This window comes from Pongo pygmaeus, chromosome 3, assembly GCF_028885625.2.
Source record: "Pongo pygmaeus isolate AG05252 chromosome 3, NHGRI_mPonPyg2-v2.0_pri, whole genome shotgun sequence".
NCBI classification, from domain to species: Eukaryota; Metazoa; Chordata; class Mammalia; order Primates; family Hominidae; genus Pongo; species Pongo pygmaeus.
In genome coordinates this window covers 62,631,336-62,645,590 of record NC_072376.2, presented here as the reverse complement: position 1 = coordinate 62,645,590, position 14,255 = coordinate 62,631,336, and the positions used below count along the sequence as shown (strand labels likewise).

General features: G+C 53.6%; 2 pseudogenes; both read right to left on the bottom strand.

Annotated features, from left to right (window-relative positions):
• Positions 1–1,838: 1,838 nt before the first annotated feature.
• LOC129034543 (putative uncharacterized protein FLJ44672) lies at positions 1,839–2,865 on the bottom strand (annotated as a pseudogene).
• Positions 2,866–4,360: 1,495 nt separating this feature from the next.
• LOC129034768 (putative uncharacterized protein FLJ46235) lies at positions 4,361–9,233 on the bottom strand (annotated as a pseudogene).
• Positions 9,234–14,255: the final 5,022 nt, after the last annotated feature.

Here is a 14,255-nt window from a genome sequence, read left to right as displayed (position 1 = left end):
GCCCCACGGCGGCCTCCCAGGACCAAGTCCCTGCCTGCCTCCTGGCAGCCCGCGTGCAGCCCAGCTCCTCCCTCACGGTGGCCTGTTCAGGCCCAACTCATGCCTCTGGCACCCTGCCCAGAGGCGTGAGCCCCTGCCTCACACTGGCCTCTCTCACGCTGAGAGAAGTCCTCCATCACGCTGGCCTGTTGAGGCCCAGTTCATGACTCCGGTGGCCTCTCCAGGTCCAGCCCCTGCCTCGCGGAGGCCCTCCGGAGGCCAAGCTCATGCGTCACAGCGGCTTCTCCCGGCCTGGCATTTGCTCCCTTGCATGCGTTCCAGACACTGCACTTCCTCCAGTCGGCCTCTCCAGGCCCAGCTCTTCCTCCCAGCCACCTCTACAGGCCCAAGTCGTCCTCAAGTTGGCCACCCCGGGCCTGCAGAGGCCGCCGAGAGGCAGGACAGGCCGACTTGATGACAGTCTGGGCCTGCAGAGGCGGCCGGGAGGCAGGACAGGCCGACTTGACGACAGTCTGGGCCTGCAGAGGCCGCCGGGAGGAAGAGATGGGCCTGGAGAGGCCGACTGGAGGAAGTGCAGGGCCTGGAGCGCATGCAAAGGAGCAAACGCCAGGCCGGGAGAGGCCGCCGTGATGCATGAGCTTGGCCTCCGGAGGGCCTCCGTGAGGCAGGAGCTGGGCCTGCGGTGGCCGTCCCGAGGCGGGAGCCTGGCCCGAGGAGGCCACGGCGAGGTAAGAGGTGGGCCTGGAGGGCCCACTGTTGAGGTAGAGGCTGGGCCTCTAGAAGCCGCCAGCCAACAGGCAGGGACTGGGCCTGGAGAGGCCACCAGAGTCATGAGCTGGGCCTCAACAAGCTACCATCAGGGAGGACCTCTCTCAGCGTGAGAGAGGTCCTCTGAGAGGGGTACTCTCTCATGCTGAGAGAGGTCCTCTGAGAGGGGTCCTCTCTCACGCTGAGAGATGTCCTCTGACAGGTCCTCTCTCATGCTGAGGTCCTCTCTCACACTGAGAACTCCTAGCGTGAGAAAGGACCTCTCTCAGCGTGAGAGAGGCCAGTGTGAGGGAGGGGCTCACGCCTCTGGGCAGGGTGCCATAGGCATGAGTCTGGGCCTCAACAGGCCAGCGTGAGAGCGGCCCTCTGAGAGGGGTCCTCTCTCACACTGAGAGGTCCTCTTAGAGGGGTCCTCTCTCACGCTGAGAGAGGTCCTCTGAGAGGGGTCCTCTCTCACGCTGAGAGAGGTCCTCTGAGAGGGGTCCTCTCTCACGCTGAGAGAGGTCCCTTCTCACGCTGAAAGAGGTCCTCTCTCACACTGAGAGGTCCTCTAACATGTCCTCTCTCACGCTGAGGTCCTCTCTCATGCTGAGAGAAGTCCTAGCGTGAGAGAGGACCTCAGCGTGAGAGAGGCCAGTGTGTGGCAGGGGCTCACGCCTCTGGGCAGGGTGCCAGAGGCATGAATTGGGCCTCAACAGGCCAGCGTGAGGGAAGACCTCTCTCAGTGTGAGGGAGTTCCTCTGAGAGGGATCCTCTCTCACACTGAGAGAGGTCCTCTCACAGGTCCTCTCTCACGCTGACGTCCTCTCTCACGCTGAGAGAAGTCCTAGCGTGAGAGAGGACCTCTCTCAGCGTGAGAGAGGCCAGTGTGAGGCAGGGGCTCACACCTCTGGGCAGGGTGCCAAAGGCATGAGTTGGGCCTCAACAGGCCACCATGAGGGAGGAGCTGGGCCGCTCGCAGGTTGCCGGGAGGCAGGCAGGGAGTTGGCCCCGGGAGGCCGCCGTGGGTTGAGAGCCGGGCCTGGAGAGGTCCCTGGGAGGCAAGAGTGGGGCCTGCAGAGACTGTTCTCCAGCCAGAGCTGGGCCAGTTCAGGCACCGGGAGGCAGGAGGTGGGCATGAAGAGCTTGGCTGGAGAAAGTTCGGGGCCTACAAAGGCCAGCGGGAGCTGGGCAGGAGCTGAGCCAAAAGAGCTTGCTTGCTGGGAGGCCGGAGCTGGGCTTGGAGAGGCCGACTTCGGGATGACTTGGGCCTGCAGAGGTTGCTAGGAGGCCCAAGCTGGGCCAGGAGGAGTCCACCAACCGGACGCCATTTGGAGCCTGGAGACACCATCAGAGGGCAGGAGCTGAGCCTGGAGAGGCCACCGTGAGGCCTGAGCTGGGCCTGGGGAGCTTGGCTTCAGGAAGTTGTGGGCCTACCAGGGCCGCCGGGAGCTGGGCGGGAGCTGAGTCCAAAGAGGTTGTTGGGAGGCCGGAGTCGGGCCTGGAGACGCAGCCGGGAGGAAGAACTGGGCCCAGAGAGGATGCCGGGAGGCTGCAAGTGGGTCTGGAGAGGCCGACTTGAGGAGGCCCAGCCTCTGCCTCCCTCATGGCGGCCTCTGCAGGCCCAGCTGTTCCTCCAGGCTGCATCTCCCAACCCAGCTCCTGACTTCCAGCAAGCAAGCTCTTTTTGCTCAGCTCCTGCTGGCGTTTGTAGGCCCCGAAGTTTCTGCAGCCAAGCTCTTCAGGCCCACGTCCTGCCTCCCAGTGGCCTGTACAGGCCCAGCTTTGGCTGGAGAAGAGCCTCTGCAGGCCCCGCTGTTGCCTCCCAGGGGCCTCTGCAGACCCAGCTGTCACCCCACGGCGGCCTCCCGGGACCAAGTCCCTGCCTGCCTCCTGGCAGCCCACGTGCAGCCCAGCTCCTCCCTCACGGTGGCCTGTTCAGGCCCAACTCATGCCTCTGGCACCCTGCCCAGAGGCGTGAGCCCCTGCCTCACACTGGCCTCTCTCACGCTGAGAGGTCCTCCATCACGCTGGCCTGTTGAGGCCCAGCTCATGACTCCAGTGGCCTCTCCAGGCCCAGCTCCTGCCTCGCGGCGGCCCTCCGGAGGCCAAGCTCATGCGTCACGGCGGCCTCTCTCGGCCTGGCATTTGCTCCCTTGCATGCACTCCAGACCCTGCACTTCCTCCAGTCGGCCTCTAGAGGCCCAGCTCTTCCTCCCAGCGGCCTCTACAGGCCCAAGTCGTCCTCAAGTTGGCCACCCCAGGCCTGCAGAGGCCGCTGGGAGGCAGGGCAGGCCGACTTGATGACAGTCTGGGCCTGCAGAGGCCGCCGGGAGGAAGAGCTGGGCCTGGAGAGGCCGACTGGAGGAAGTGCAGGGCCTGGAGCACATGCAAAGGAGCAAACGCCAGGCCGGGAGAGGCCGCCGTGACGTATGAGCTTGGCCTCCGGAGGGCCTCCGTGAGGCAGGAGCTGGGCCTGCGGAGGCCGTCCCGAGGCGGGAGCCTGGCCCGAGGAGGCCACGGCGAGGTAAGAGGTGGGCCTGGAGGGCCCACTGTTGAGGTAGAGGCTGGGCCTCTAGAAGCCGCCAGCCAACAGGCAGGGACTGGGCCTGGAGAGGCCACCAGAGTCATGAGCTGGGCCTCAACAAGCTACCGTGAGGGAGGACCTCTCTCAGTGTGAGAGAGGTCCTCTGAGAGGGGTCCTCTCTCACGCTGAGAGAGGTCCTCTGACAGGTCCTCTCTCACGCTGAGGTCCTCTCTCACACTGAGAAGTCCTAGCGTGAGAGAGGACCTCTCTCAGCGTGAGAGAGGCCAGTGTGAGGCAGGGGCTCAGGCCTCTGGGCAGGGTGCCAGAGGCATGAGTTGGGCCTCAACAGGCCAGCGTGAGAGAAGCCCTCTGAGAGGGGTCCTCTCTCACGCTGAGAGGTCCTCTTAGAGGGGTCCTCTCTCACCCTGAGAGAGGTCCTCTGAGAGGGGTCCTCTCTCACGCTGAGAGAGGTCCTCTGAGAGGGGTCCTCTCTCACGCTGAGAGACGTCCCTTCTCACGCTGAAAGAGGTCCTCTCTCACGCTGAGAGGTCCTCTAACATGTCCTCTCTCATGCTGAGAGAGGCCAATGTGAGGCGGGGGCTCACGCCTCTGGGCAGGGTGCCAGAGGCATGAATTGGGCCTCAACTGGCCAGCGTGAGGCAGGACCTCTCTCAGCGTGAGAGAGATCCTCTGAGAGGGGTCCTCTCTTAGCGTGAGAGAGGTCCTCTGAGAGGGTCCTCTCTCAGTGTGAGAGAGGTCCTCTCACAGGTCCTCTCTCACGCTGAGACAGGTCCTCTCACAGGTCCTCTCTCATGCTGAGGTCCTCTCTCACTCTGAGAGAAGTCCTAGCGTGAGAGAGGCCAGTGCGAGGCAGGGGCTCACGCCTCTGGGCAGGGTGCCAAAGGCATGAGTTGGGCCTCAACAGGCCACCATGAGGGAGGAGCTGGGCCGCTCGCAGGCTGCCGGGAGGCAGGCAGGGAGTTGGCCCCGGGAGGCCGCCGTGGGTCGAGAGCCGGGCCTGGAGAGGCCCCTGGGAGGCAAGAGTGGGGCCTGCAGAGGCTGTTCTTCAGCCAGAACTGGGCCAGTTCAGGCACCGGGAGGCAGGAGGTGGGCGTGAAGTGCTTGGTTGAAGAAAGTTCGGGGCCTACAAAGGCCAGCGGGAGCTGGGCAGGAGCTGAGCCAAAAGAGCTTGCTTGCTGGGAGGCCGGAGCTGGGTCTGGAGAGGCCGACTTCAGGACGATCTGGGCCTGCAGAGGTTGCCGGGAGGCCCAAACTGGGCCAGAAGGAGCCCACCGGCTGGACGCCGTTTGGAGCCTGGAGACGCCGTCGGAGGGCAGGAGCTGAGCCTGGAGAGGCCACCATGAGGCCTGAGCTGGGCCTGGGGAGCTTGGCTTCAGGAAGTTGTGGGCCTACCAGGGCCACCGGGAGCTGGGCGGGAGTTGAGTCCAAAGAGTTGTTGGGAGGTCAGAGTCGGGCCTGGAGACGCAGCCGGGAGGAAGAACTGGGCACAGAGAGGACGCCGGGAGGCTGCAAGTGGGTCTGGAGAGGCCAACTTGAGGAGGTTCTGGGCCCGCAGAGGCCGCCGGAAGGGAAAAACTGGGCCTGGAAAGGCTATTGTGAGGAATGAGCCCCATGGGCCTGAAGAGGCCACTGGCAGGCGGGAGCTGGGCCTGCTGAAGCGGCTGAGAGGCAGGAGCTTTGGACTGGGGAGGCCGCAGTGAGGCGAGGGCTAGCTGGGCGTGGATAGTCTGCTGTGAGGCAGAGGCTGGGCCTGTGCAGGCCTTCGGGAGGCAGGAGGCCGGGCCTGGAGAGGCCGACTGGAGGTCAAATTCGGGCCTGCAGAGGCCGCCAAAAGTCAAAAGCGGGGCCTGGGAAGGCCGCCAGGAGGCATGAGCTGGGCTGGGCTGAAAGAGGCCACTGGGAGGCAGGAGGAGCTGGGTCTGGAGAGGCTGACTCGAGGAACTTTTGCACCCGGAGAGGCCGCCGAGAGGCTGGAACTGGGCCTGTGGAGGCTGACTTGAGGACGACCTGGGCCTGCAGAGGCCGCTGGGAGGCAGGAGCTGACCCTGGACAGGCCGACTTGACAACAGTCTGGGCCTGCAGCGGCCACCAGGAGGAAGAGCTGGGCCTGGAGAGGCCCACTTGAGGAAGTTCTGGGTCTGGAGATGCTGCCAAAAGGCAAAAGCTGGGCCAGAATGGCCACTGTGAGGCATAAGTTTGCCCTAGAGAGGCCATTGAGGTAGGAGTGGGGCCTGTAGAGGCTGCTGAAAGGCAGGAGCTTGGCCTAGGGGGTTGCGGTGAGGCACATGCTGGGCTGGGAAAGTGTGCTGTGAGGCAGAGGTTGAGCCTGTAGATGCTGACGGAAGGCACGAGTTGGGCCTGGAATGGCAGACTTGAGAAAGTTCTCGGTCTTGAGAAGGTGCTGGGATGCAGGAGCTGGGCCTGAAGAGGCCACCAAGGCATGAGCTGTGCCTAAAGAGGCCAATGTTAGGCAGGAGCTGTGCCTGGAGAGGCCGACTTGAGGAAGTTTCGGGCACGGACAGCCTGTCGAGGGGCAGGAGCTGGGCCTGGAGAGGCCACGGTGAGGTATGAGCTGGGCCTAATGAGATTAGTGTGAAGCAGGATCTGGGCCTGTTGAGGCTGCTGGGAGGCAGGTAGGACCTTGTTTGGGGAAGGCTTCTGTGAGGCAAAAGCTGGGCCTGGAGAGGCCATTGTCATGCAGGAGCTGGGCCTGTCCAGGCCATTGGGAGGCAGAAGGTGGGCCTGGAAAGCTTGACTTGAGGCAGTTTTGGGCCTACAAAGGCCACTAGGAGCTGGGCAGGAGCTGAGCCAAAAGAGGTTGTTCTGAGGCAGGAGTTGGACCTCCAGACACAGTCAGAAGAAAGAGCACGGCCTGTAGAGGCCACCTGGGGGCAGCAGCTGGGCCTGGAGATACCAACGAAAGGCAGGAGCTGGGCCTTGAGAGGCCGACTTGTGGACATTTTGGCCCTGGATTTTGTGGCCTGGACTTGAGGACATTTGGGCCTCCTGCAAAGAGGCAGGAGCTGGGACTAAAGAGGCTGTTGTAAGGCAGGAGCTGGGCCTGTACAGGCTGCCCAGAGTCAGAAGATGGGCCTCAAGAGGCCACTGTACAACAGGAGCTGGGTCTTGGAAGGTGGCCGTGAGGCAAAAGCTGGCCCTTGGGAGGCCAATGAGTGGCAGGAGCTGGGTCTGGTGAGGTCGACTTGAGAAAGTTCAGGGCCTGGAGAGAAGCCTGGGAGGCAGGAACTGGGTCTAAAGAGGCCATTGTAACAATGGAGCTGTGCCTGTGGAGGCTGTTGTGAGGCAGTAGCCTCATCTGCGGAGACTGCCGTGAGGTAGGGTATGGGCCTAAATAGGCCATTGTGAGTCATGAGCTTGGTCTGTAGAGGCTGACTGGAGAAAGTTCTGGGCCTGGAGAGGCTGCCGGGAGGTAGGAGCTGGGCCAAAAGATTTAAGCACATTACATTTATTAGGCACTTTATTTCCATTATTACACTGTAATATATAATAAAATAATTATAGAACTCACCATAATGTAGAATCAGTGGGCGTGTTAAGCTTGTTTTCCCGCAACTAGATGGTCCCACCTGAGCGTGATGGGAGAAAGTGACAGATCAATAGGTATTAGATTCTCATAAGGACAGCGCAACCTAGATCCCTCACATGCACGGCTCACAACAGGGTGCGTTCTCCTATGAGAATCTAATGCTGCTGCTGATCTGAGAAGGTGGAGCTCAGGCGGGAATGTGAGCAAAGGGGAGTGGCTGTAAATACAGACCAAGCTTCCCTCACTCCCTCACTTGACACCACTCACCTCCTGCTGTGTGGCTCCTTACGGCTCCATGGCTCAGGGGTTGGGGACCCCTGCTCAAGTGCATCCAAAACGACCCTTCCCACACCAGTCTTCATAGTGGTCAAGTGCAGCAACCACTTAGCTCCCAAGGCATGTGCCTCAGCTGGCATTTTGTCACAATCAACAGTAAGTGGTAGCTTGAGTCATTGTGAGGTCACTTCCTGGAAATCACCAGCATCCCATTTCCCACTGGCAAAGAGCTCAGCACTGCCCCCTGGGAAACCAAACCTATGTCCAAATCCCATCTGTGTGGGTTTATCTCCTGGGACCCTTCCTAGCATATTAGTCAGAGTCCAATCAGGAAGCATAAACCACTCAAAAGTTTAAAGTGGTAAAATTTAATACAGAGAATTATTCATTATAACAGGTGAACAGCATAATGAGAGATTGGCTAGCACAAAGTAAAGAGAACTCTAGAGAATATAGGACTAGCCCAGGCCAGGCATGGTGGCTCATGCCTGAAATTCCAGCAATTTCAGAAGCTAATGCAGGAGGATTGCTTAAGGCCAGGAGCTAGACACTGCTCTGGACAACACAGTGAGACCCTGTCTCTATCCAAAAAAAGAAAAAAAATTAGCTGGGAGTGGTGGTGCACACTTGTAGTCCCAGCTACTCTGAAGGCTGAAGTTTGAGCCTGGCAGGTCAAGGCTGCAGTGAGGCATGATTATGCCACTACAGTCCAGCCTGGTGACAGAGCAAGACCCTGTCTCAAAGAACAAAACAACAACAACCATTTACAGACAGAAAAGAAATAGAGCTAATAAGCTAAGGAAAGATGTTGAAATGTGACAAGTAAAGTAATATGAGGTCTTTTATCTATTTAAAATAATCAAACAAAAAATGACTTACTAAATTATAATACCCTGTGCTGGCAAAGGTGCAGTGAAATGGGCACTTTCTTATACTATAAGGGGTGTTTAAATTGTGTATAAGCCTTCCAGGGTAAAGCTTGTCAATTTTTAAAAATAATAGAGACAGGATCTCACCATACTGCCATACTGCCTCCTCCAACTCTTGGCCTCAAGCAATCCTCCTGTCTTAGCCTCCCAAAGTGCTAAGATTATAGCTGGGAGGCACCCAAAACCTTGTCAATTTACATCAAGGGTAATGAGAATGTCCATTCACCGTGACTCACAGTAATCTTACTTCTGGGGAGACAATTCAATCTAAACAAAAGGTCATCTGTACAAACACAGTAAAAATCTGGGAGTAACTGAAGACAGAGTTGGTAAGTGAAATAAGAAACAGTTATAAGAAATTAAACTATGGTATTAATAGGTATCTGGTAAAAGGTCAGTTGATGTTAGCTGCTACTTTTTTGTCATTTTGAGACAGGGTCTCACTCTGTCACCCAGGCTGGAGTGCAGAGGCCTGATCATGACTCACTGCAGTCTCAGCCTCCCTGGGCTCAAGTGATCCTCCCACCTCAGCCTACCAAGGAGCTGAGACTACAGGAACATGCCACCACACTAGGCTAATTCATGTATTTTTCTGTAGGGATGGCGACTCCCTTTGTTTCCAAGGCCTATCCCAAACTCTTGGCCTCAAGCCATCCTCCTGCCTCAGCCTCCCAAAGTGTTGCGATTACCAGTGTGAGCCACCACATCTGGCCAGCTGCTACTTTTATCAATATTATTATTCCACTCAATTAAAAATTATTATTTTCAAGGCTATGCAACAGTATGTATCCTACAGCATAATTGTAAAAACATATACAGTCGTCCCTCAGTATACAGAATTAGTTCCAGCCCCCCATCTCTGCATATACCAAAATCCATGCTTACTCACGTTTCACTGTCACCCCTCTGGAATCCACGTATAGGAAAATTCCGAATATTAGCTGGGCATAGTGGCAAGCACCTATAGTCTCAGCCACGTGGGAGGTTGAGATGGGAGGATCGCTTCAGCCTGGAAGGTTGAGGCTGCAGTCAGCTGTGATAGCACTACTACACTCCAGCCTTGGACAACAGAGGGAGACTCTGTCTCAGAAAAAAAACAAAATAAAACAGGTTAGAAATTGTAATGAGGTCTGTTGGGCAAAATTCCATATAAGCAAAGTATACATTAATAAAGCAAATGGTGATAAATTAGTACGATTGACTTTCTGGAGTTTCTGACAATAAAAGTAAGAAAAATGCAAAACACAAAGACAGAGGGTAAAAAGAGAAATTAGGAAAGCATTCTACATGTTTAACAGGAAGACACTGGCCATGTTCATGCAGCAGCAGTATGTCATGATATGACATACCTTGGAGAGAAGTTAACAGATGAGGAAGTTGATAAAAATCATCAGAGAAGCAAAATACTGGTAGCGACACTCAAGTAAACAACGAAATTTCCATAACTTATGTCAGCAAAATGGGAATATTGTACGGTGTGTGTTGAAGTTCGTATACAACATTGTTTATCTGCCTTTTGTTTGTTTGTAAGGAATGTATATACTAAAAGTTCTTCTTGCTGTCAAAAGAATATGTGTGAATAAGTCATTTTAACTTATTCTTCTGTTTTTCTTTTATCTTCCTGCCATCATCCCACAGCCTTACTTTAGAAATTTGTTTTTTAGAACATTGAACAAGTGCTCCTTGTAGTGGCACACACCTCTAGGATGGGAGGCAGGGGTGGAAGGGTCACTTGAGGCCATGAGTTTGACACCAGCCTGGCCAACAAACTGAGACCCCACGTCTACAAAACAATTTAAAAATTAGGAAGTATCGTCACGTATACCTACAGTCCCAGCTACTCAGGAGGCTCAGGTAGGAGGATCCTTAGCCCAGGAGTTCAAGGCTGCAGCGAGCTGTGATAGCACTACTGTACTCAAGCCTGGGTGACAGGGTGAGACCCCATCTCCTAAAATAAAAATCAAAGAAAAAAAATAGTTCAAGTAGCAAGTAGTATGTGGCTTACTCTGAATATTTCTAAACTAGAAATTCTCAATCTTTTGGGATCTAACATCCCTTTACATTTTTTAACTTTATTGAAGATCTCTAAGACTATTTCTTTCTGTAGACAATTATATTAAAACTAGAAAATAAGACACAAGTTCTTAAATATTATTCATCACATATTAAAGCCATTACATGTTGATATAATACAAGATTTTAAAAATATTTAATATTCATTACATATTAATAATAAAACCATTACATGTTGATATAATACTTTTTTTTTTTCTTTGAGACAAAGTCTTGTTCTTTTGCCCAGGCTGGAGTGAAGTGGTGCAATCTCAGCTCATTGCAACCTCCGCCCCGCAGCTTCAAGCGATTCTCCTACCTCAGCCTCCCAAGTAGCTGGGATTACAGGGGCCCACTACCATGTCCAGCTAATTATTGTATTTTCTTAGTAGAGAAGGAGTTTCGCCATGTTGGCAAGGCTGGTCTTGAACTCTTGACCTCAGGTGATCCACCCGCCTGGGTCTCCCTAAGTGCTGGGATTACAGGTGTGAGCCACCGCACCCACCCCGATTAATATATGTTTTAAAACACTGATTAGTCAGGCAACAACACCGTGCAGGGGTCTCCTCATTCCCAGTGACGCAGACCCCACTGCACGGCTGAGGGGTTGCAAGGGCTGCAGAGCCAAAAGGCTCTGACTTGAGATTTCATTATTTTACTTGTATTTTTATTTGTATTGTGAGACAGGTCCTGCTCTGTCACCCAGACTGGAGTGCAGCTGTGCACTTACAGCTCACTGCAGCCTCGACCTCCTGGGCTCAAGCCATCTTCCTGCCTCAGCTCCCCAGTAGCTGGTAGTACAGTTGAGTGCCACCATGCCTGGTTAGTTTTTTAATTTTTTTGTAGAGTGAGGGGTCTTGCTATGTTGCCCAAGCTGGCCTCAAACTCCTGACCTCAAGAGATCTGCCCACTTCAGCCTCCTGAGTAGCTGAAACTACAAGTACACATCACCATGCCTAGCTAAATTTATTTAATTTTGAAAAATATTTTTGTAAAGAGCAGATCTTGCTGTGTTGTCCAGGCTGGTCTTGAACACCTGCCCTTAAAAGATACTCCCACCTCTGCTTACCAAACAGCTGGGACTACAGGCATGAGCCACCACAATGAGCCTGAAGAGATTTCTTTAATCTAGCATCCCATACTTGGTAGGATTGGGAAAGGCAGTAGTGTTTTTAAAAATTACTTAATAATTTCAGTAACAATCAAACTCAACCTTGACCCCTGCCTTCTCTCACACCCCATATCCAGTCTGACAGGAAATCCTGTTGACTGTCTTCGACATGTACTAAAGATCCCCACCCAGCAACTCCCTGGCCTCCTCCCCTACTTCTCCCCTCTGACCATCTCTCAACACCACCATGACCCTGGTCAGGACCACCATCATCTCCCACCTGGATGTTGCCAAAGCTTGGCCCCCATGCTTCTACCCACATCTTCCCATAGTCTTTCTCAACTCAGCAGCCAGAGAATGCTTTTAGATCAGGAGACAGAGCATGTGGTCGCTCTGCTCAGAACCCTCCCGCAGTTCCCATCTGAGTCAGAGTAAAAGCCAAAGCCCCAGCAATAACCTCCCGGGGCTTATGTGATTTGTACTGATCCCCACCCAGCAACTCCCTGGCCCCCTCCCCTAATTCTCTCCCTCTCTCTGTCTGCTCCATGGGCCTCCTTCCAGAGCCTCAGACACACCTCAGACACTTTATTCTATTGTTTCTGCCTACAGTCCTCTTCCCACAGCACCTTGACCAGCTCCTTCCCCTCCTTCAAGTCTTTACTCAATTTTCACTTAGGAGGCCACCCCTGACCATTCTATTTAACATTGCCATCTGTCCCCATGCCCACCATGCTCATTTCTTCTTTCTTTACTTTCTTCTTTTTTTCAAGATCTCACTGTCACCAAGGCTGGAGTGCAGTGGCACAATCACAGCTCACTGCAACCTCAAATTTCCAGGCTCAAGCGATCCTCCCACCTCAGCCTCCCCAGTAGCTGGGACTCCAGGTTCATGCCATCATGCCTGGCTAAATTTTTTAGTATTTTATTTTATTTTATTTTGAGACAGAGTTTCACTCTTCTTGCCCAGGCTGTAGTGTAATGGTGTGATCCCGGCTCACTACAACCTCCACCTCCCAGATTCAAGTGATTCTCCTGCCTCAGCCTTCCAAGTAGCTGGGATTACAGGTGCGTGCCACCACGCCCAGCTAATTTTTGTATTTTTAGTAGACCCGGGGTTTTGCAATGTTGGGCAGGCTGGTCGCGAACTCCTGACCTCAGGTAATCTGCCCGCTTCGGCCTCCCGAAGTGCTGGAATTACAGGTGTGAGCCACCACACCTGGCCAATTTTTTCATTTTTGTAGAGACAAGGTCTTACTATGTTGCCCAGACTGGTCTTGAACTCCTGGCCTCATGTGATCCTCCTGCCTAAATTCCTAAAGTGCTGGGATTACCGGCATGAGCCATCATGCCTGGCTTCATGTTCATTTCTTCTTGCTGCTGCAACATAGTTTGCAGTTTTCTACATTTAGTGGCTTAAAACACCACAAAACTACCATCTTATGGTTCTAGGGGCCAGAAACTCAAACTAGGTCTATTAAGGCTAAAGTCAAGGTGTCAGCAGGGCTGCATTCCTTCTGGAGACTCTAAAGTGTTCCCTTGGCTTTTCCAGCTTCTAGAAGCCATCCCCATTCCTTGGATCATGGCCCCTGACTCCATCTTCAAAGCCAGAAGTGAAGCATCTTCAAATCTCCCTCTCTTACCTCTGCTTTCATCACCACATCTCCTGCTCCAATTCTGAATCTCCTACTCTCTTTCTTTTATAAAGACCCTTGTGATTGCTGGGCATGATGGCTCCCACTCAGAATCCCAACACTTTGGGAGGTCAAGGCAGGAGGAACACTTGAGGCCCGAAGTTTGAAACTAGCATGAACAACATAGTGAGACCCCCACCTCTAGAAAAAAAATAAAAATAAATATTAGCCCGACATGGTGGTATGCGCCTGTAGTCCCAGCTACTTGAGAGGCTGAAGTGAGACAATCGATTTAGCCCAGGAGTTTGAGATCAGCCTGGACGACATAACTAAATCGCATCTCTACAAGGAAGAGGTGGGAGGATCACTTGAGCCCAGGAATTTGCGGCCAGCCTGGGCAACAAAAGAAGACCCCATCTGGCCAACACGGCCAACCTGGCCACCATGGTGAAACTCCGACTCTACAAAAATGAGCTGGGCATGGGTGACATGCATGTGTAGTCCTACCTACTTGGGAGGTTGAGATGGGAGGATCGCTTGATCTCAGAAGGCCAAAGCTATAGTGAGCTATGATCACATAACTGCACTCCAGCCTGGATGACACAGGGAGATTCTGTCTCAAAAAAAAAAAAAAGAAAAGAAATATATATTTCATCTCTGTCCCTGGTTCCTGGCACAGAGCTTCTAAAGCTCTTAGAAAGACCTCAGTGATAGATGTGACAGGAACATCTTTTGTTTTAATATTTGGTCTTGGTCCCAGGTTTCTAACACAAGAGCCTCTAAGAACTTTGGGATCTCCAGCATGGTAAGAGTGCATTTGGGGATGTTGTTGAGATGACTGGGTGACTGCAAGCTCCTACATTTCTTCAAGAGGAAGACTGATTACCATGCAACCACATGGTAAGAGGCTTGGAACTTTCAGCCTCATGCACTGAACTCCAGGAGGAAGAGGGGCTGGAGACTGACTTAATCACCAACAGCCAAAGATTTAATCAATCATGCTTGCATAATAAAGCCTCCATAAACACCCTGAACGGGGTTTGCAGAGCTTTCAGGGTTGCTGGACACAGGAGATGCTGGGAGGGTCGCATGTTCAACAGAGGGCATGGGAGCTCTGTGCTCCTCCAAACTTAACTTGCCCTGGGTATCTTTCTTTTTTTTGAGACAGGATCAGGCTCTTTTGTCCAAGCTAGAGTGCAGTGGCACAATCTCAGCTTACTGTAACCTAAGCCTCCCCAGTCCCCAGCTCAAGGCATCCTCTCATCTCAGCTTCCCTAGAAGTTGGAACTCTAGGTGCACAACACCACACCGGTTATTATTATTATTTTTTAATTTTTTATAGAGACAGGTTTTCACCATGTTGCCCAGGCTGGTCTCAAACTCCTGAGTTTAAGCGATCCTCCCACCTTGTCCT